Source organism: Chiloscyllium plagiosum, unplaced genomic scaffold, assembly GCF_037043375.1.
Source record: "Chiloscyllium plagiosum isolate Xiang-an unplaced genomic scaffold, Cpla_swu_hap1 HiC_scaffold_31, whole genome shotgun sequence".
NCBI classification, from domain to species: domain Eukaryota; kingdom Metazoa; phylum Chordata; class Chondrichthyes; order Orectolobiformes; family Hemiscylliidae; genus Chiloscyllium; species Chiloscyllium plagiosum.
In genome coordinates, this window is record NW_028270169.1 from 76,178,187 (window position 1) to 76,199,176 (window position 20,990).

Sequence of the window (20,990 nt, forward strand, 5' to 3'; positions counted from 1 at the left end):
TGAATGAGCCACTAACGTGCGAACTGCTCCAAAACATGATTCAGGACCTCTGGTAACAACTCTCGCACGTTAAATAACGACAGACAGCTTCCAAATGATGTCCTTCATAGACGACTTTGGGGGTACATTTGACAGACAGACTTGTTCAGGAATCCGCGGTGCGCTGTGACACCAGCGCATCAGCTTCTTCCCTGTCTTGGAAACGGGTCGCCTGCGCAAGGAATGCAAGTGCGGTACTGCTTTTCGTGGAAGGATCAGAAGGCGGTAACTACACTCTCAAACAGAATGGCATATGATCACAATCAGGTTGGAGAAAAACTTTACAATGCTTTGCACAGTAATTAAATGGAGTTGCATTACATTTCACTACGAGAGCAGATTTGTTCAAGTAAATTCGAAGGCAGGTTTGCAGATGGGAAAGCAAGCAAGAAAACTCCGCTCCTGTCCATGTAAAATGCTGCAGTTGAAGAACAAAGCAGTTTCTGCCCAGTTTCGAACAGGGGACCTTTCGCGCCTAAGGCGAACGTGATGACCACTACACTACAGAAACAAGGCGCAGTCGCTACTGCTAAGGCTCAGTGGCACCCAGCACTGAAAGTTGAAGCCATTTTACCTTTCACCTTTCTGTTTCCAATCGCTCGTTGTTTAATGGGACTTCTTTAATTTTGGCTATGTGGTGAGCATGGACGAGATACACCGAAGTATCTGTTTCCACGCGGTGTGCGCCAATAACATTGTGTTGCTTACACCGGCTGTAAAGGATTACTTTTTAGCGGAGCTTGCCGTCGCAGTCTGTGGCACAATCATTTCGTCTGTTCGACTGCTCACGGGAAAGGTAGCGTTGTAAGACACTGCAGAAACGAACGACTTCCTTACTTTTGCTCCGACTGACCATACTCCGGGAAATTTTCCCAGATTCTCAGTTGAGGATTTTTGCAGCTGGAAGTTACCTCAGAAACCCTGTTAATTCGTAATGTATTGAGCGAATCGCAAAACAGAAAGCATTTAACACGGAACACAAACAAAACTGGCAAACCAAATGCATTTTCAGACACAGCGAGCATGAATGCAAAATGTGAGACAGGCCGGGGGCATGAGTCATAAAGTAATCTCACAACTAACAACAGGGCAATTCCAAACTGCTCTTTCAAACATACTGGAGCCTGAGTGCACCACCACTTCCCAGAAAATGCTGAAAAGAGAGAAAGAAAGAACACAATAAGAATGGGCCATGAAAAAGTGAATTTCACCAATCACAGACTCGATTAGATTACCTTTCCCTTCCGATGTCCGCAGGACGGAAATGAAGGAAATGGGAGAAATTCAATAACATGTGACATCGCAATTCATTGGAACGATTTTCCCATTGGCCATAAAACAAAATAACGACGAGTCGTGCCACCGCAGGACTTTGTTTCACAACAGCAATGAAATCACAGTCGCCATTCGGTTCCAGTAAACGCTCAACTTGCCTGGGACAGCAGAGCTGTTTGCGATTTTCCACGCGGGAGGCGAACACGATCATGACAGCACAGACATCGGAAAAGTCGGCACTTTCCCACACCACAGTTAATTGCCCAGGAAGCAAACCCAATTTTCTTCGGTTTTCAACAGAAATGCAGCAGGAGTCGAAACAGCATTTTAACAAACTGCGTCGTTGGAAGCGATCAGCAGAAATGGCAGCGGTGGGATTCGAACCCACGCCTCTGTCGAGACTGGAGCCTTAATCCAGCGGCTTAGACCGCTCGGCCACACTACCAGCCAGCCGCGACGGCCCATTTTCTTGCACTTCCAATTGTGCTCCTGCATAACAACCGATGCAAAGCCACGTGAAAAGGGTTCCATGATCCCTCTCCGACTCGCACAACTGCTGGGATGTGCCCGTCTACAATATCAATTTCGCAGCAGATAATGATAGCCCATCAATCCAGACAACTATCAATGGTAAGCTGAGTCTATCTTCTCAGAATCTTTTCAACTACAAATGTATCTGTGAGTGCGTGAGAACATGCGATCGGTTATGATTTGGTCAAATTACCATGAGCTGCTTGACATTACTGCAATTTCGATTCTTGCTTTGCTAAATGATTTCACCCTTTGATCGAAACAGGACAACTTTCACGTTTACACGGAACATGAAACACACCGGACTACAGGGAAAATGCACAAAGCTGAGCAGGCCGTGTTCCACATCATACCGCACAGCAGAGTTACAGTCACTGTGTCTGTTTTGCAGAATAAGAGTCCCAAAGAATGTTCTCCACCCTAAAACCGGAGGTAGCATTACAATCCGAGAACGACAGATCACATTGTGAGGATGCTCTGACCTCGGAGCCGGTTCGAGATGCCACTTTCCTTGCCTTTTTGCCTTACCCGTGCAATTCGCTGCAGAGATGTTCACACCTGGATATGAGCCACAGGGATACCAACTGAGTCGACGAGAAGCGACTCAATAAATTTTGCTAAACTCCACGGTGCTTATTAGAAATGCAGTTTCTGTTCACATCAATCTAAAAGGCAGTTTCTGAACATAGTAACAGAAGTCAAAAGGTAATTAGCTCACCACACCCCCACTCCGGAAGAGGTGCTAAGTGCCCTTGAGTGCTTTTTTGTTCTCGATGTGAAGAGCTCTCACGCCTGAGTCACCTTCACACGTCTCTGGTTGCTGAGTGAATCACAAAGAAGGAATTTCACCAGAGCTACAACTGCCTCACTTCTCCACTCGCCCTCCCAGTTTACATTTTCCTGCTCGTCAGTGATTTAAAGAAAACCAAATGGATGCGATGTCATTCTGTAGCCTCTCTGTCGATTCCTCCGTTTCAGTTCCAATGTGGTTAGATCTCGGGGCGCACCTTAATACTAGCGACGCTATCAAAGCACAGGTCCAGAGGTTCCTCTGAGAGTGTAATTTCTTTCATTGCTGTTGCTGGTTGAATGAGCCACTAACGTGCGAACTGCTCCAAAACATGATTCAGGACCTCTGGTAACAACTCTCGCACGTTAAATAACGACAGACAGCTTCCAAATGATGTCCTTCATAGACGACTTTGGGGGTACATTTGACAGACAGACTTGTTCAGGAATCCGCGGTGCGCTGTGACACCAGCGCATCAGCTTCTTCCCTGTCTTGGAAACGGGCCGCCTGCGCAAGGAATGCAAGTGCGGTACTGCTTTTCGTGGAAGGATCAGAAGGCGGTAACTACACTCTCAAACAGAATGGCATATGATCACAATCAGGTTGGAGAAAAACTTTACAATGCTTTGCACAGTAATTAAATGGAGTTGCATTACATTTCACTACGAGAGCAGATTTGTTCAAGTAAATTCGAAGGCAGGTTTGCAGATGGGAAAGCAAGCAAGAAAACTCCGCTCCTGTCCATGTAAAATGCTGCAGTTGAAGAACAAAGCAGTTTCTGCCCAGTTTCGAACTGGGGACTTTTCGCGCGTAAGGCGAACGTGATGACCACTACACTACAGAAACAAGGCGCAGTCGCTACTGCTAAGGCTCAGTGGCACCCAGCACTGAAAGTTGAAGCCATTTTACCTTTCACCTTTCTGTTTCCAATCGCTCGTTGTTTAATGGGACTTCTTTAATTTTGGCTATGTGGTGAGCATGGACGAGATACACCGAAGTATCTGTTTCCACGCGGTGTGCGCCAATAACATTGTGTTGCTTACACCGGCTGTAAAGGATTACTTTTTAGCGGAGCTTGCCGTCGCAGTCTGTGGCACAATCATTTCGTCTGTTCGACTGCTCACGGGAAAGGTAGCGTTGTAAGACACTGCAGAAACGAACGACTTCCTTACTTTTGCTCCGACTGACCATACTCCGGGAAATTTTCCCAGATTCTCAGTTGAGGATTTTTGCAGCTGCAAGTTACCTCAGAAACCCTGTTAATTCGTAAGGTATTGAGCGAATCGCAAAACAGAAAGCATTTAACACGGAACACAAACAAAACTGGCAAACCAAATGCATTTTCAGACACAGCGAGCATGAATGCAAAATGTGAGACAGGCCGGGGGCATGAGTCATAAAGTAATCTCACAACTAACAACAGGGCAATTCCAAACTGCTCTTTCAAACATACTGGAGCCTGAGTGCACCACCACTTCCCAGACAATGCTGAAAAGAGAGAAAGAAAGAACACAATAAGAATGGGCCATGAAAAAGTGAATTTCACCAATCACAGACTCGATTAGATTACCTTTCCCTTCCGATGTCCGCAGGACGGAAATGAAGGAAATGGGAGAAATTCAATAACATGTGACATCGCAATTCATTGGAACGATTTTCCCATTGGCCATAAAACAAAATAACGACGAGTCGTGCCACCGCAGGACTTTGTTTCACAACAGCAATGAAATCACAGTCGCCATTCGGTTCCAGTAAACGCTCAACTTGCCTGGGACAGCAGAGCTGTTTGCGATTTTCCACGCGGGAGGCGAACACGATCATGACAGCACAGACATCGGAAAAGTCGGCACTTTCCCACACCACAGTTAATTGCCCAGGAAGCAAACCCAATTTTCTTCGGTTTTCAACAGAAATGCAGCAGGAGTCGAAACAGCATTTTAACAAACTGCGTCGTTGGAAACGATCAGCAGAAATGGCAGCGGTGGGATTCGAACCCACGCCTCTGTCGAGACTGGAGCCTTAATCCAGCGGCTTAGACCGCTCGGCCACACTACCAGCCAGCCGCGCTGCCCCATTTTCTTGCACTTCCAATTGTGCTCCTGCATAACAACCGATGCAAAGCCACGTGAAAAGGGTTCCATGATCCCTCTCCGACTCGCACAACTGCTGGGATGTGCCCGTCTACAATATCAATTTCGCAGCAGATAATGATAGCCCATCAATCCAGACAACTATCAATGGTAAGCTGAGTCTATCTTCTCAGAATCTTTTCAACTACAAATGTATCTGTGAGTGCGTGAGAACATGCGATCGGTTATGATTTGGTCAAATTACCATGAGCTGCTTGACATTACTGCAATTTCGATTCTTGCTTTGCTAAATGATTTCACCCTTTGATCGAAACAGGACAACTTTCACGTTTACACGGAACATGAAACACACCGGACTACAGGGAAAATGCACAAAGCTGAGCAGGCCGTGTTCCACATCATACCGCACAGCAGAGTTACAGTCACTGTGTCTGTTTTGCAGAATAAGAGTCCCAAAGAATGTTCTCCACCCTAAAACCGGAGGTAGCATTACAATCCGAGAACGACAGATCACATTGTGAGGATGCTCTGACCTCGGAGCCGGTTCGAGATGCCACTTTCCTTGCCTTTTTGCCTTACCCGTGCAATTCGCTGCAGAGATGTTCACACCTGGATATGAGCCACAGGGATACCAACTGAGTCGACGAGAAGCGACTCAATAAATTTTGCTAAACTCCACGGTGCTTATTAGAAATGCAGTTTCTGTTCACATCAATCTAAAAGGCAGTTTCTGAACATAGTAACAGAAGTCAAAAGGTAATTAGCTCACCCCACCCCCACTCCGGAAGAGGTGCTAAGTGCCCTTGAGTGCTTTTTTGTTCTCGATGTGAAGAGCTCTCACGCCTGAGTCACCTTCACACGTCTCTGGTTGCTGAGTGAATCACAAAGAAGGAATTTCACCAGAGCTACAACTGCCTCACTTCTCCACTCGCCCTCCCAGTTTACATTTTCCTGCTCGTCAGTGATTTTAAGAAAACCAAATGGATGCGATGTCATTCTGTAGCCTCTCTGTCGATTCCTCCGTTTCAGTTCCAATGTGGTTAGATCTCGGGGCGCACCTTAATACTAGCGACGCTATCAAAGCACAGGTCCAGAGGTTCCTCTGAGAGTGTAATTTCTTTCATTGCTGTTGCTGGTTGAATGAGCCACTAACGTGCGAACTGCTCCAAAACATGATTCAGGACCTCTGGTAACAACTCTCGCACGTTAAATAACGACAGACAGCTTCCAAATGATGTCCTTCATAGACGACTTTGGGGGTACATTTGACAGACAGACTTGTTCAGGAATCCGCGGTGCGCTGTGACACCAGCGCATCAGCTTCTTCCCTGTCTTGGAAACGGGTCGCCTGCGCAAGGAATGCAAGTGCGGTACTGCTTTTCGTGGAAGGATCAGAAGGCGGTAACTACACTCTCAAACAGAATGGCATATGATCACAATCAGGTTGGAGAAAAACTTTACAATGCTTTGCACAGTAATTAAATGGAGTTGCATTACATTTCACTACGAGAGCAGATTTGTTCAAGTAAATTCGAAGGCAGGTTTGCAGATGGGAAAGCAAGCAAGAAAACTCCGCTCCTGTCCATGTAAAATGCTGCAGTTGAAGAACAAAGCAGTTTCTGCCCAGTTTCGAACAGGGGACCTTTCGCGCGTAAGGCGAACGTGATGACCACTACACTACAGAAACAAGGCGCAGTCGCTACTGCTAAGGCTCAGTGGCACCCAGCACTGAAAGTTGAAGCCATTTTACCTTTCACCTTTCTGTTTCCAATCGCTCGTTGTTTAATGGGACTTCTTTAATTTTGGCTATGTGGTGAGCATGGACGAGATACACCGAAGTATCTGTTTCCACGCGGTGTGCGCCAATAACATTGTGTTGCTTACACCGGCTGTAAAGGATTACTTTTTAGCGGAGCTTGCCGTCGCAGTCTGTGGCACAATCATTTCGTCTGTTCGACTGCTCACGGGAAAGGTAGCGTTGTAAGACACTGCAGAAACGAACGACTTCCTTACTTTTGCTCCGACTGACCATACTCCGGGAAATTTTCCCAGATTCTCAGTTGAGGATTTTTGCAGCTGGAAGTTACCTCAGAAACCCTGTTAATTCGTAATGTATTGAGCGAATCGCAAAACAGAAAGCATTTAACACGGAACACAAACAAAACTGGCAAACCAAATGCATTTTCAGACACAGCGAGCATGAATGCAAAATGTGAGACAGGCCGGGGGCATGAGTCATAAAGTAATCTCACAACTAACAACAGGGCAATTCCAAACTGCTCTTTCAAACATACTGGAGCCTGAGTGCACCACCACTTCCCAGAAAATGCTGAAAAGAGAGAAAGAAAGAACACAATAAGAATGGGCCATGAAAAAGTGAATTTCACCAATCACAGACTCGATTAGATTACCTTTCCCTTCCGATGTCCGCAGGACGGAAATGAAGGAAATGGGAGAAATTCAATAACATGTGACATCGCAATTCATTGGAACGATTTTCCCATTGGCCATAAAACAAAATAACGACGAGTCGTGCCACCGCAGGACTTTGTTTCACAACAGCAATGAAATCACAGTCGCCATTCGGTTCCAGTAAACGCTCAACTTGCCTGGGACAGCAGAGCTGTTTGCGATTTTCCACGCGGGAGGCGAACACGATCATGACAGCACAGACATCGGAAAAGTCGGCACTTTCCCACACCACAGTTAATTGCCCAGGAAGCAAACCCAATTTTCTTCGGTTTTCAACAGAAATGCAGCAGGAGTCGAAACAGCATTTTAACAAACTGCGTCGTTGGAAGCGATCAGCAGAAATGGCAGCGGTGGGATTCGAACCCACGCCTCTGTCGAGACTGGAGCCTTAATCCAGCGGCTTAGACCGCTCGGCCACACTACCAGCCAGCCGCGACGGCCCATTTTCTTGCACTTCCAATTGTGCTCCTGCATAACAACCGATGCAAAGCCACGTGAAAAGGGTTCCATGATCCCTCTCCGACTCGCACAACTGCTGGGATGTGCCCGTCTACAATATCAATTTCGCAGCAGATAATGATAGCCCATCAATCCAGACAACTATCAATGGTAAGCTGAGTCTATCTTCTCAGAATCTTTTCAACTACAAATGTATCTGTGAGTGCGTGAGAACATGCGATCGGTTATGATTTGGTCAAATTACCATGAGCTGCTTGACATTACTGCAATTTCGATTCTTGCTTTGCTAAATGATTTCACCCTTTGATCGAAACAGGACAACTTTCACGTTTACACGGAACATGAAACACACCGGACTACAGGGAAAATGCACAAAGCTGAGCAGGCCGTGTTCCACATCATACCGCACAGCAGAGTTACAGTCACTGTGTCTGTTTTGCAGAATAAGAGTCCCAAAGAATGTTCTCCACCCTAAAACCGGAGGTAGCATTACAATCCGAGAACGACAGATCACATTGTGAGGATGCTCTGACCTCGGAGCCGGTTCGAGATGCCACTTTCCTTGCCTTTTTGCCTTACCCGTGCAATTCGCTGCAGAGATGTTCACACCTGGATATGAGCCACAGGGATACCAACTGAGTCGACGAGAAGCGACTCAATAAATTTTGCTAAACTCCACGGTGCTTATTAGAAATGCAGTTTCTGTTCACATCAATCTAAAAGGCAGTTTCTGAACATAGTAACAGAAGTCAAAAGGTAATTAGCTCACCACACCCCCACTCCGGAAGAGGTGCTAAGTGCCCTTGAGTGCTTTTTTGTTCTCGATGTGAAGAGCTCTCACGCCTGAGTCACCTTCACACGTCTCTGGTTGCTGAGTGAATCACAAAGAAGGAATTTCACCAGAGCTACAACTGCCTCACTTCTCCACTCGCCCTCCCAGTTTACATTTTCCTGCTCGTCAGTGATTTAAAGAAAACCAAATGGATGCGATGTCATTCTGTAGCCTCTCTGTCGATTCCTCCGTTTCAGTTCCAATGTGGTTAGATCTCGGGGCGCACCTTAATACTAGCGACGCTATCAAAGCACAGGTCCAGAGGTTCCTCTGAGAGTGTAATTTCTTTCATTGCTGTTGCTGGTTGAATGAGCCACTAACGTGCGAACTGCTCCAAAACATGATTCAGGACCTCTGGTAACAACTCTCGCACGTTAAATAACGACAGACAGCTTCCAAATGATGTCCTTCATAGACGACTTTGGGGGTACATTTGACAGACAGACTTGTTCAGGAATCCGCGGTGCGCTGTGACACCAGCGCATCAGCTTCTTCCCTGTCTTGGAAACGGGCCGCCTGCGCAAGGAATGCAAGTGCGGTACTGCTTTTCGTGGAAGGATCAGAAGGCGGTAACTACACTCTCAAACAGAATGGCATATGATCACAATCAGGTTGGAGAAAAACTTTACAATGCTTTGCACAGTAATTAAATGGAGTTGCATTACATTTCACTACGAGAGCAGATTTGTTCAAGTAAATTCGAAGGCAGGTTTGCAGATGGGAAAGCAAGCAAGAAAACTCCGCTCCTGTCCATGTAAAATGCTGCAGTTGAAGAACAAAGCAGTTTCTGCCCAGTTTCGAACAGGGGACCTTTCGCGCGTAAGGCGAACGTGATGACCACTACACTACAGAAACAAGGCGCAGTCGCTACTGCTAAGGCTCAGTGGCACCCAGCACTGAAAGTTGAAGCCATTTTACCTTTCACCTTTCTGTTTCCAATCGCTCGTTGTTTAATGGGACTTCTTTAATTTTGGCTATGTGGTGAGCATGGACGAGATACACCGAAGTATCTGTTTCCACGCGGTGTGCGCCAATAACATTGTGTTGCTTACACCGGCTGTAAAGGATTACTTTTTAGCGGAGCTTGCCGTCGCAGTCTGTGGCACAATCATTTCGTCTGTTCGACTGCTCACGGGAAAGGTAGCGTTGTAAGACACTGCAGAAACGAACGACTTCCTTACTTTTGCTCCGACTGACCATACTCCGGGAAATTTTCCCAGATTCTCAGTTGAGGATTTTTGCAGCTGGAAGTTACCTCAGAAACCCTGTTAATTCGTAATGTATTGAGCGAATCGCAAAACAGAAAGCATTTAACACGGAACACAAACAAAACTGGCAAACCAAATGCATTTTCAGACACAGCGAGCATGAATGCAAAATGTGAGACAGGCCGGGGGCATGAGTCATAAAGTAATCTCACAACTAACAACAGGGCAATTCCAAACTGCTCTTTCAAACATACTGGAGCCTGAGTGCACCACCACTTCCCAGAAAATGCTGAAAAGAGAGAAAGAAAGAACACAATAAGAATGGGCCATGAAAAAGTGAATTTCACCAATCACAGACTCGATTAGATTACCTTTCCCTTCCGATGTCCGCAGGACGGAAATGAAGGAAATGGGAGAAATTCAATAACATGTGACATCGCAATTCATTGGAACGATTTTCCCATTGGCCATAAAACAAAATAACGACGAGTCGTGCCACCGCAGGACTTTGTTTCACAACAGCAATGAAATCACAGTCGCCATTCGGTTCCAGTAAACGCTCAACTTGCCTGGGACAGCAGAGCTGTTTGCGATTTTCCACGCGGGAGGCGAACACGATCATGACAGCACAGACATCGGAAAAGTCGGCACTTTCCCACACCACAGTTAATTGCCCAGGAAGCAAACCCAATTTTCTTCGGTTTTCAACAGAAATGCAGCAGGAGTCGAAACAGCATTTTAACAAACTGCGTCGTTGGAAGCGATCAGCAGAAATGGCAGCGGTGGGATTCGAACCCACGCCTCTGTCGAGACTGGAGCCTTAATCCAGCGGCTTAGACCGCTCGGCCACACTACCAGCCAGCCGCGACGGCCCATTTTCTTGCACTTCCAATTGTGCTCCTGCATAACAACCGATGCAAAGCCACGTGAAAAGGGTTCCATGATCCCTCTCCGACTCGCCCAACTGCTGGGATGTGCCCGTCTACAATATCAATTTCGCAGCAGATAATGATAGCCCATCAATCCAGACAACTATCAATGGTAAGCTGAGTCTATCTTCTCAGAATCTTTTCAACTACAAATGTATCTGTGAGTGCGTGAGAACATGCGATCGGTTATGATTTGGTCAAATTACCATGAGCTGCTTGACATTACTGCAATTTCGATTCTTGCTTTGCTAAATGATTTCACCCTTTGATCGAAACAGGACAACTTTCACGTTTACACGGAACATGAAACACACCGGACTACAGGGAAAATGCACAAAGCTGAGCAGGCCGTGTTCCACATCATACCGCACAGCAGAGTTACAGTCACTGTGTCTGTTTTGCAGAATAAGAGTCCCAAAGAATGTTCTCCACCCTAAAACCGGAGGTAGCATTACAATCCGAGAACGACAGATCACATTGTGAGGATGCTCTGACCTCGGAGCCGGTTCGAGATGCCACTTTCCTTGCCTTTTTGCCTTACCCGTGCAATTCGCTGCAGAGATGTTCACACCTGGATATGAGCCACAGGGATACCAACTGAGTCGACGAGAAGCGACTCAATAAATTTTGCTAAACTCCACGGTGCTTATTAGAAATGCAGTTTCTGTTCACATCAATCTAAAAGGCAGTTTCTGAACATAGTAACAGAAGTCAAAAGGTAATTAGCTCACCACACCCCCACTCCGGAAGAGGTGCTAAGTGCCCTTGAGTGCTTTTTTGTTCTCGATGTGAAGAGCTCTCACGCCTGAGTCACCTTCACACGTCTCTGGTTGCTGAGTGAATCACAAAGAAGGAATTTCACCAGAGCTACAACTGCCTCACTTCTCCACTCGCCCTCCCAGTTTACATTTTCCTGCTCGTCAGTGATTTTAAGAAAACCAAATGGATGCGATGTCATTCTGTAGCCTCTCTGTCGATTCCTCCGTTTCAGTTCCAATGTGGTTAGATCTCGGGGCGCACCTTAATACTAGCGACGCTATCAAAGCACAGGTCCAGAGGTTCCTCTGAGAGTGTAATTTCTTTCATTGCTGTTGCTGGTTGAATGAGCCACTAACGTGCGAACTGCTCCAAAACATGATTCAGGACCTCTGGTAACAACTCTCGCACGTTAAATAACGACAGACAGCTTCCAAATGATGTCCTTCATAGACGACTTTGGGGGTACATTTGACAGACAGACTTGTTCAGGAATCCGCGGTGCGCTGTGACACCAGCGCATCAGCTTCTTCCCTGTCTTGGAAACGGGCCGCCTGCGCAAGGAATGCAAGTGCGGTACTGCTTTTCGTGGAAGGATCAGAAGGCGGTAACTACACTCTCAAACAGAATGGCATATGATCACAATCAGGTTGGAGAAAAACTTTACAATGGTTTGCACAGTAATTAAATGGAGTTGCATTACATTTCACTACGAGAGCAGATTTGTTCAAGTAAATTCGAAGGCAGGTTTGCAGATGGGAAAGCAAGCAAGAAAACTCCGCTCCTGTCCATGTAAAATGCTGCAGTTGAAGAACAAAGCAGTTTCTGCCTAGTTTCGAACTGGGGACTTTTCGCGCGTAAGGCGAACGTGATGACCACTACACTACAGAAACAAGGCGCAGTCGCTACTGCTAAGGCTCAGTGGCACCCAGCACTGAAAGTTGAAGCCATTTTACCTTTCACCTTTCTGTTTCCAATCGCTCGTTGTTTAATGGGACTTCTTTAATTTTGGCTATGTGGTGAGCATGGACGAGATACACCGAAGTATCTGTTTCCACGCGGTGTGCGCCAATAACATTGTGTTGCTTACACCGGCTGTAAAGGATTACTTTTTAGCGGAGCTTGCCGTCGCAGTCTGTGGCACAATCATTTCGTCTGTTCGACTGCTCACGGGAAAGGTAGCGTTGTAAGACACTGCAGAAACGAACGACTTCCTTACTTTTGCTCCGACTGACCATACTCCGGGAAATTTTCCCAGATTCTCAGTTGAGGATTTTTGCAGCTGCAAGTTACCTCAGAAACCCTGTTAATTCGTAAGGTATTGAGCGAATCGCAAAACAGAAAGCATTTAACACGGAACACAAACAAAACTGGCAAACCAAATGCATTTTCAGACACAGCGAGCATGAATGCAAAATGTGAGACAGGCCGGGGGCATGAGTCATAAAGTAATCTCACAACTAACAACAGGGCAATTCCAAACTGCTCTTTCAAACATACTGGAGCCTGAGTGCACCACCACTTCCCAGACAATGCTGAAAAGAGAGAAAGAAAGAACACAATAAGAATGGGCCATGAAAAAGTGAATTTCACCAATCACAGACTCGATTAGATTACCTTTCCCTTCCGATGTCCGCAGGACGGAAATGAAGGAAATGGGAGAAATTCAATAACATGTGACATCGCAATTCATTGGAACGATTTTCCCATTGGCCATAAAACAAAATAACGACGAGTCGTGCCACCGCAGGACTTTGTTTCACAACAGCAATGAAATCACAGTCGCCATTCGGTTCCAGTAAACGCTCAACTTGCCTGGGACAGCAGAGCTGTTTGCGATTTTCCACGCGGGAGGCGAACACGATCATGACAGCACAGACATCGGAAAAGTCGGCACTTTCCCACACCACAGTTAATTGCCCAGGAAGCAAACCCAATTTTCTTCGGTTTTCAACAGAAATGCAGCAGGAGTCGAAACAGCATTTTAACAAACTGCGTCGTTGGAAACGATCAGCAGAAATGGCAGCGGTGGGATTCGAACCCACGCCTCTGTCGAGACTGGAGCCTTAATCCAGCGGCTTAGACCGCTCGGCCACACTACCAGCCAGCCGCGCTGCCCCATTTTCTTGCACTTCCAATTGTGCTCCTGCATAACAACCGATGCAAAGCCACGTGAAAAGGGTTCCATGATCCCTCTCCGACTCGCACAACTGCTGGGATGTGCCCGTCTACAATATCAATTTCGCAGCAGATAATGATAGCCCATCAATCCAGACAACTATCAATGGTAAGCTGAGTCTATCTTCTCAGAATCTTTTCAACTACAAATGTATCTGTGAGTGCGTGAGAACATGCGATCGGTTATGATTTGGTCAAATTACCATGAGCTGCTTGACATTACTGCAATTTCGATTCTTGCTTTGCTAAATGATTTCACCCTTTGATCGAAACAGGACAACTTTCACGTTTACACGGAACATGAAACACACCGGACTACAGGGAAAATGCACAAAGCTGAGCAGGCCGTGTTCCACATCATACCGCACAGCAGAGTTACAGTCACTGTGTCTGTTTTGCAGAATAAGAGTCCCAAAGAATGTTCTCCACCCTAAAACCGGAGGTAGCATTACAATCCGAGAACGACAGATCACATTGTGAGGATGCTCTGACCTCGGAGCCGGTTCGAGATGCCACTTTCCTTGCCTTTTTGCCTTACCCGTGCAATTCGCTGCAGAGATGTTCACACCTGGATATGAGCCACAGGGATACCAACTGAGTCGACGAGAAGCGACTCAATAAATTTTGCTAAACTCCACGGTGCTTATTAGAAATGCAGTTTCTGTTCACATCAATCTAAAAGGCAGTTTCTGAACATAGTAACAGAAGTCAAAAGGTAATTAGCTCACCCCACCCCCACTCCGGAAGAGGTGCTAAGTGCCCTTGAGTGCTTTTTTGTTCTCGATGTGAAGAGCTCTCACGCCTGAGTCACCTTCACACGTCTCTGGTTGCTGAGTGAATCACAAAGAAGGAATTTCACCAGAGCTACAACTGCCTCACTTCTCCACTCGCCCTCCCAGTTTACATTTTCCTGCTCGTCAGTGATTTAAAGAAAACCAAATGGATGCGATGTCATTCTGTAGCCTCTCTGTCGATTCCTCCGCTTCAGTTCCAATGTGGTTAGATCTCGGGGCGCACCTTAATACTAGCGACGCTATCAAAGCACAGGTCCAGAGGTTCCTCTGAGAGTGTAATTTCTTTCATTGCTGTTGCTGGTTGAATGAGCCACTGACGTGCGAACTGCTCCAAAACATGATTCAGGACCTCTGGTAACAACTCTCGCACGTTAAATAACGACAGACAGCTTCCAAATGATGTCCTTCATAGACGACTTTGGGGGTACATTTGACAGACAGACTTGTTCAGGAATCCGCGGTGCGCTGTGACACCAGCGCATCAGCTTCTTCCCTGTCTTGGAAACGGGCCGCCTGCGCAAGGAATGCAAGTGCGGTACTGCTTTTCGTGGAAGGATCAGAAGGCGGTAACTACACTCTCAAACAGAATGGCATATGATCACAATCAGGTTGGAGAAAAACTTTACAATGCTTTGCACAGTAATTAAATGGAGTTGCATTACATTTCACTACGAGAGCAGATTTGTTCAAGTAAATTCGAAGGCAGGTTTGCAGATGGGAAAGCAAGCAAGAAAACTCCGCTCCTGTCCATGTAAAATGCTGCAGTTGAAGAACAAACCAGTTTCTGCCCAGTTTCGAACTGGGGACCTTTCGCGCGTAAGGCGAACGTGATGACCACTACACTACAGAAACAAGGCGCAGTCGCTACTGCTAAGGCTCAGTGGCACCCAGCACTGAAAGTTGAAGCCATTTTACCTTTCACCTTTCTGTTTCCAATCGCTCGTTGTTTAATGGGACTTCTTTAATTTTGGCTATGTGGTGAGCATGGACGAGATACACCGAAGTATCTGTTTCCACGCGGTGTGCGCCAATAACATTGTGTTGCTTACACCGGCTGTAAAGGATTACTTTTTAGCGGAGCTTGCCGTCGCAGTCTGTGGCACAATCATTTCGTCTGTTCGACTGCTCACGGGAAAGGTAGCGTTGTAAGACACTGCAGAAACGAACGACTTCCTTACTTTTGCTCCGACTGACCATACTCCGGGAAATTTTCCCAGATTCTCAGTTGAGGATTTTTGCAGCTGCAAGTTACCTCAGAAACCCTGTTAATTCGTAAGGTATTGAGCGAATCGCAAAACAGAAAGCATTTAACACGGAACACAAACAAAACTGGCAAACCAAATGCATTTTCAGACACAGCGAGCATGAATGCAAAATGTGAGACAGGCCGGGGGCATGAGTCATAAAGTAATCTCACAACTAACAACAGGGCAATTCCAAACTGCTCTTTCAAACATACTGGAGCCTGAGTGCACCACCACTTCCCAGACAATGCTGAAAAGAGAGAAAGAAAGAACACAATAAGAATGGGCCATGAAAAAGTGAATTTCACCAATCACAGACTCGATTAGATTACCTTTCCCTTCCGATGTCCGCAGGACGGAAATGAAGGAAATGGGAGAAATTCAATAACATGTGACATCGCAATTCATTGGAACGATTTTCCCATTGGCCATAAAACAAAATAACGACGAGTCGTGCCACCGCAGGACTTTGTTTCACAACAGCAATGAAATAACAGTCGCCATTCGGTTCCAGTAAACGCTCAACTTGCCTGGGACAGCAGAGCTGTTTGCGATTTTCCACGCGGGAGGCGAACACGATCATGACAGCACAGACATCGGAAAAGTCGGCACTTTCCCACACCACAGTTAATTGTCCAGGAAGCAAACCCAATTTTCTTCGGTTTTCAACAGAAATGCAGCAGGAGTCGAAACAGCATTTTAACAAACTGCGTCGTTGGAAACGATCAGCAGAAATGGCAGCGGTGGGATTCGAACCCACGCCTCTGTCGAGACTGGAGCCTTAATCCAGCGGCTTAGACCGCTCGGCCACACTACCAGCCAGCCGGGCTGCCCCATTTTCTTGCACTTCCAATTGTGCTCCTGCATAACAACCGATGCAAATCCACGTGAAAAGGGTTCCATGATCCCTCTCCGACTCGCACAACTGCTGGGATGTGCCCGTCTACAATATCAATTTCGCAGCAGATAATGATAGCCCATCAATCCAGACAACTATCAATGGTAAGCTGAGTCTATCTTCTCAGAATCTTTTCAACTACAAATGTATCTGTGAGTGCGTGAGAACATGCGATCGGTTATGATTTGGTCAAATTACCATGAGCTGCTTGACATTACTGCAATTTCGATTCTTGCTTTGCTAAATGATTTCACCCTTTGATCGAAACAGGACAACTTTCACGTTTACACGGAACATGAAACACACCGGACTACAGGGAAAATGCACAAAGCTGAGCAGGCCGTGTTCCACATCATACCGCACAGCAGAGTTACAGTCACTGTGTCTGTTTTGCAGAATAAGAGTCCCAAAGAATGTTCTCCACCCTAAAACCGGAGGTAGCATTACAATCCGAGAACGACAGATCACATTGTGAGGATGCTCTGACCTCGGAGCCGGTTCGAGATGCCACTTTCCTTGCCTTTTTGCCTTACCCGTGCAATTCGCTGCAGAGATGTTCACACCTGGATATGAGCCACAGGGATACCAACTGAGTCGACGAGAAGCGACTCAATAAATTTTGCTAAACTCCACGGTGCTTATTAGAAATGCAGTTTCTGTTCACATCAATCTAAAAGGCAGTTTCTGAACATAGTAACAGAAGTCAAAAGGTAATTAGCTCACCCCACCCCCACTCCGGAAGAGGTGCTAAGTGCCCTTGAGTGCTTTTTTGTTCTCGATGTGAAGAGCTCTCACGCCTGAGTCACCTTCACACGTCTCTGGTTGCTGAGTGAATCACAAAGAAGGAATTTCACCAGAGCTACAACTGCCTCACTTCTCCACTCGCCCTCCCAGTTTACATTTTCCTGCTCGTCAGTGATTTAAAGAAAACCAAATGGATGCGATGTCATTCTGTAGCCTCTCTGTCGATTCCTCCGTTTCAGTTCCAATGTGGTTAGATCTCGGGGCGCACCTTAATACTAGCGACGCTATCAAAGCACAGGTCCAGAGGTTCCTCTGAGAGTGTAATTTCTTTCATTGCTGTTGCTGGTTGAATGAGCCACTAACGTGCGAACTGCTCCAAAACATGATTCAGGACCTCTGGTAACAACTCTCGCACGTTAAATAACGACAGACAGCTTCCAAATGATGTCCTTCATAGACGACTTTGGGGGTACATTTGACAGACAGACTTGTTCAGGAATCCGCGGTGCGCTGTGACACCAGCGCATCAGCTTCTTCCCTGTCTTGGAAACGGGCCGCCTGCGCAAGGAATGCAATTGCGGTACTGCTTTTCGTGGAAGGATCAGAAGGCAGTAACTACACTCTCAAACAGAATGGCATATGATCACAATCAGGTTGGAGAAAAACTTTACAATGCTTTGCACAGTCATTAAATGGAGTTGCATTACATTTCACTACGAGAGCAGATTTGTTCAAGTAAATTCGAAGGCAGGTTTGCAGATGGGAAAGCAAGCAAGAAAACTCCGCTCCTGTCCATGTAAAATGCTGCAGTTGAAGAACAAAGCAGTTTCTGCCCAGTTTCGAACTGGGGACCTTTCGCGCGTAAGGCGAACGTGATGACCACTACACTACAGAAACAAGGCGCAGTCGCTACTGCTAAGGCTCAGTGGCACCCAGCACTGAAAGTTGAAGCCATTTTACCTTTCACCTTTCTGTTTCCAATCGCTCGTTGTTTAATGGGACTTCTTTAATTTTGGCTATGTGGTGAGCATGGACGAGATACACCGAAGTATCTGTTTCCACGCGGTGTGCGCCAATAACATTGTGTTGCTTACACCGGCTGTAAAGGATTACTTTTTAGCGGAGCTTGCCGTCGCAGTCTGTGGCACAATCATTTCGTCTGTTCGACTGCTCACGGGAAAGGTAGCGTTGTAAGACACTGCAGAAACGAACGACTTCCTTACTTTTGCTCCGACTGACCATACTCCGGGAAATTTTCCCAGATTCTCAGTTGAGGATTTTTGCAGCTGCAAGTTACCTCAGAAACCCTGTTAATTCGTAAGGTATTGAGCGAATCGCAAAACAGAAAGCATTTAACACGGAACACAAACAAAACTGGCAAACCAAATGCATTTTCAGACACAGCGAGCATGAATGCAAAATGTGAGACAGGCCGGGGGCATGAGTCATAAAGTAATCTCACAACTAACAACAGGGCAATTCCAAACTGCTCTTTCAAACATACTGGAGCCTGAGTGCACCACCACTTCCCAGAAAATGCTGAAAAGAGAGAAAGAAAGAACACAATAAGAATGGGCCATGAAAAAGTGAATTTCACCAATCACAGACTCGATTAGATTACCTTTCCCTTCCGATGTCCGCAGGACGGAAATGAAGGAAATGGGAGAAATTCAATAACATGTGACATCGCAATTCATTGGAACGATTTTCCCATTGGCCATAAAACAAAATAACGACGAGTCGTGCCACCGCAGGACTTTGTTTCACAACAGCAATGAAATCACAGTCGCCATTCGGTTCCAGTAAACGCTCAACTTGCCTGGGACAGCAGAGCTGTTTGCGATTTTCCACGCGGGAGGCGAACACGATCATGACAGCACAGACATCGGAAAAGTCGGCACTTTCCCACACCACAGTTAATTGCCCAGGAAGCAAACCCAATTTTCATCGGTTTTCAACAGAAATGCAGCAGGAGTCGAAACAGCATTTTAACAAACTGCGTCGTTGGAAGCGATCAGCAGAAAGGGCAGCGGTGGGATTCGAACCCACGCCTCTGTCGAGACGGGAGCCTTAATCCAGCGGCTTAGACCGCTCGGCCACACTACCAGCCAGCCGCGCTGCCCCATTTTCTTGCACTTCCAATTGTGCTCCTGCATAACAACCGATGCAAAGCCACGTGAAAAGGGTTCCATGATCCCTCTCCGACTCGCCCAACTGCTGGGATGTGCCCGTCTACAATATCAATTTCGCAGCAGATAATGATAGCCCATCAATCCAGACAACTATCAATGGTAAGCTGAGTCTATCTTCTCAGAATCTTTTCAACTACAAATGTATCTGTGAGTGCGTGAGAACATGCGATCGGTTATGATTTGGTCAAATTACCATGAGCTGCTTGACATTACTGCAATTTCGATTCTTGCTTTGCTAAATGATTTCACCCTTTGATCGAAACAGGACAACTTTCACGTTTACACGGAACATGAAACACACCGGACTACAGGGAAAATGCACAAAGCTGAGCAGGCCGTGTTCCACATCATACAGCACAGCAGAGTTACAGTCACTGTGTCTGTTTTGCAGAATAAGAGTCCAAAAGAATGTTCTCCACCCTAAAACCGGAGGTAGCATTACAATCCGAGAACGACAGATCACATTGTGAGGATGCTCTGACCTCGGAGCCGGTTCGAGATGCCACTTTCCTTGCCTTTTTGCCTTACCCGTGCAATTCGCTGCAGAGATGTTCACACCTGGATATGAGCCACAGGGATACCAACTGAGTCGACGAGAAGCGACTCAATAAATTTTGCTAAACTCCACGGTGCTTATTAGAAATGCAGTTTCTGTTCACATCAATCTAAAAGGCAGTTTCTGAACATAGTAACAGAAGTCAAAAGGTAATTAGCTCACCACACCCCCACTCCGGAAGAGGTGCTAAGTGCCCTTGAGTGCTTTTTTGTTCTCGATGTGAAGAGCTCTCACGCCTGAGTCACCTTCACACGTCTCTGGTTGCTGAGTGAATCACAAAGAAGGAATTTCACCAGAGCTACAACTGCCTCACTTCTCCACTCGCCCTCCCAGTTTACATTTTCCTGCTCGTCAGTGATTTAAAGAAAACCAAATGGATGCGATGTCATTCTGTAGCCTCTCTGTCGATTCCTCCGTTTCAGTTCCAATGTGGTTAGATCTCGGGGCGCACCTTAATACTAGCGACGCTATCAAAGCACAGGTCCAGAGGTTCCTCTGAGAGTGTAATTTCTTTCATTGCTGTTGCTGGTTGAATGAGCCACTAACGTGCGAACTGCTCCAAAACATGATTCAGGACCTCTGGTAACAACTCTCGCACGTTAAATAACGACAGACAGCTTCCAAATGATGTCCTTCATAGACGACTTTGGGGGTACATTTGACAGACAGACTTGTTCAGGAATCCGCGGTGCGCTGTGACACCAGCGCATCAGCTTCTTCCCTGTCTTGGAAACGGGCCGCCTGCGCAAGGAATGCAAGTGCGGTACTGCTTTTCGTGGAAGGATCAGAAGGCGGTAACTACACTCTCAAACAGAATGGCATATGATCACAATCAGGTTGGAGAAAAACTTTACAATGCTTTGCACAGTAATTAAATGGAGTTGCATTACATTTCACTACGAGAGCAGATTTGTTCAAGTAAATTCGAAGGCAGGTTTGCAGATGGGAAAGCAAGCAAGAAAACTCCGCTCCTGTCCATGTAAAATGCTGCAGTTGAAGAACA

The 20,990-nt window shown here is 46.4% G+C and overlaps 3 non-coding genes across 3 annotated transcripts; all 3 read right to left on the minus strand.

The window, feature by feature from the left end:
- Positions 1 to 477: 477 nt before the first annotated feature.
- Positions 478 to 550, minus strand: trnal-uag (transfer RNA leucine (anticodon UAG)). Its single transcript has one exon. It is a non-coding gene; the product is annotated as a tRNA-Leu (tRNA).
- A 14,582-nt stretch (positions 551 to 15,132) lies between these two features.
- On the minus strand, positions 15,133 to 15,205 carry trnav-uac (transfer RNA valine (anticodon UAC)). Its single transcript has one exon. It is a non-coding gene; the product is annotated as a tRNA-Val (tRNA).
- Positions 15,206 to 18,063: 2,858 nt separating this feature from the next.
- Positions 18,064 to 18,136, minus strand: trnav-uac (transfer RNA valine (anticodon UAC)). Its single transcript has one exon. It is a non-coding gene; the product is annotated as a tRNA-Val (tRNA).
- Positions 18,137 to 20,990: the final 2,854 nt, after the last annotated feature.